This window comes from Erpetoichthys calabaricus, chromosome 2 (assembly GCF_900747795.2).
Source record: "Erpetoichthys calabaricus chromosome 2, fErpCal1.3, whole genome shotgun sequence".
NCBI lineage: Eukaryota > Metazoa > Chordata > Cladistia > Polypteriformes > Polypteridae > Erpetoichthys > Erpetoichthys calabaricus.
The window spans coordinates 139,130,391-139,132,890 of record NC_041395.2 but is presented as its reverse complement, the minus strand read 5'-3'; the positions used below and the strand labels follow the sequence as shown (position 1 = coordinate 139,132,890).

General features: G+C 32.0%; 1 protein-coding gene and 1 long non-coding RNA gene across 2 annotated transcripts in view; one reads left to right on the top strand and one right to left on the bottom strand.

Annotated features, from left to right (window-relative positions):
- Positions 1–2,500, bottom strand: part of LOC114646399 (uncharacterized) — a 113,825-nt gene that overhangs the window by 71,322 nt on the left and 40,003 nt on the right. The window lies entirely within an intron of this gene.
- Positions 1–2,500, top strand: part of pde6d (phosphodiesterase 6D, cGMP-specific, rod, delta) — a 57,615-nt gene that overhangs the window by 29,806 nt on the left and 25,309 nt on the right. The gene's annotated exons all lie outside the window — the stretch shown is intronic.

Genomic DNA, 2,500 nt, shown 5'->3' with positions numbered 1-2,500 from the left:
TCTATTATCTCTTGATGAGTTTCAGGAGTTTGTTTAAAATTTTTCATATATAAATAAATTCATGTTGCCCAGTTGGAGGTGGTCGGTCTCATGGCCTTTGAACCCCTGCAGATTTTTTTTTTCTTCAGTTGTTTTTGTTGTTGTTGTTTTTCTGTTCTTCCAGCCATTGGACCTTATTCTTTGTTATTTAGTATTGCCTAATCTTATTTTATATTTTTATTTTTTAGAAATGTTTCTTTCTTCATCTTGTAAAGCACTTTGTATGAAAATGTGCTACATAAATAAATGTTATTGTATATGCATAAAGAGGTACAGTGACTAATGCTACCGCTTATCGGATCCACTGTCCCGGGTTCAAATTAGAATGGTCTCATGCAATAATTAGGCATGTACAATTAGAGAATACTTATAAACTGAATCATCAGAGGGACCTAATTATTGAACCAGAAATGGATGTAAATGAATTAAAAAGTCTAAGTGTATGTAGCAAGTGCTTAGTGACCACAGTGCAGTCTAAAATGATAAATGTAAAAATGGAAAGGTTTACTGAAATAGAAAAGTTAATGAAATCCAAGACCAGTTAAGAGATGCTCAGAATCATGCTAGATGTAATAATCTCTGAGTTTTAGGAGTACCTTGTGGACAGAGTCTAGCAATCCCAATATTGAGTTCTTTGATAAAATTCTGGGAGATGTTACAAGGTAAAACTGGAAAGTGAAAGACCTTACTACTTATAACATAAATGGTTTTGTAAAACCTTTGTCACTAAGTTCAAAAGGTTTTAGGATGAAGAAAATTTATTGCACAGGGAAAAGAGATGTATATGAAAACAATCGGATGTGTATTTTTCAGGACTTGCCCTCAGAGATGCATCAAAAGAGAGCTGTTTACAGTGGTATTAAAGGATAAGTTATGTATTTTTAAAGTAAAAAAATTTTATTTTCTCAAAGGAAATGATACATTACTTGCTTAGTTGTGTGCTTTTTGCTGCCTTGGAGTTATAATAAAGCAACACCACTCACTATCCCCCATAAAATCTAATCTATATAATTATTTTACATAGGCCATGAAACAGGACAGACAGTGATTTCAAGCACCCTTTCTGGGGATTTTTCCTGCCTTGCGCCCGGTGCTTGCTGGGATAGGTTATACCCGGTTACACAACCTCCCCTGGATAAGTACAGTAGATTAGGAAGACGTGTGGATGGATGGATGCAGGGCTTGAAGTTGGGAACTACACGCAGATACGCCATACTAGATTTCTTCCATTCAGGCACTGGACGTATGCCTATAATGTCTGTTCAGTTCTTGCTACTTTACTGCCTGCTATGCAATATTCTATCACTTAATCATACAAAAGTATTTTTAAAATCTATTAAACATGCTTTAATTTAGAATACAATTTTATGTAGCAACTTAATATATACCATAATTATAAAGAAATAACTTTGACTTGAAAAATTAGAACTTGCACACAGTCACTGCTTAAAGGATATCAGATATACACATATTATACACCTGGAGACATGGGGGATCCTTTAGTCAGTACTTCCACTACATTAATTTCATATCCGAATACAACAGATAAAGAGGAACAAGGTAAAAAAATAGAAAATGCAGTTTGTAAGGAAAATATAAATGTGTGTGCAGATACATGCAGGGCATAGTCTATCATAGAATTGAGGGAACGAAAATTGTAGGAACAAAAAGGAATGAAAAAGTAAAATTAAAGTGTAGTTATAATACAGTTAATCGCCAGTATTGTCCTTAATAATTACATCAATTGATGTGAAGTTGTATGATTTCTTTTACTCTGCCATTACCTATTTTCTGTTTTCATGTTTGGATTGTCTCATATTCATATTACTTATTCAACTGTCTTTCTTCAGCCTCTCTTTTTTTGTGCTTTTTTTTTTTCTATTTGAATTTCTATTGTTGCAGTTTACTATTAATAGCAATCAAACTTTGTTTAGCCAAAATTCATAATCTGTTTTCACCTTATGGAGATGAAATATCACAATTTAAATTTTAATGATTGCTATGTTTTTGTAAACTTACAACTAACACCTACTAAGTATTTAGTTATATTTTCATGTTTCCAATATCCTAGTATTTATATACAATTTAGGTTGCTATGATCATTTTTACAAAAACTAATGCTTCTTATCTCATAGTGTACATTCAGTTAGCTAACAGACTTTGAAGTTTTTGCCGATTGAGAGAGAGAAACGCAAGTCTCATTAATTTTATTTAATATTTGGACAACTCCTGTAAAGCACCAGTAGTTTTAGGGTTTTGCATCTAAGACGTCTTATTTTAAGCAAAAACAGCTTATAAGGGTGAGATTTACCTCTTTTAGAATTTATATTTAAAAAAAAATAAAAATAAAAAAATTCAATATATTAAATACCATGGACAAATCACTGTATTGTAAATTAGAATGTTAAAGGTCTCAGTCTTGAATTCAAAAGAAAAGCAGTGGTATCTTAGTAGGGTTGTC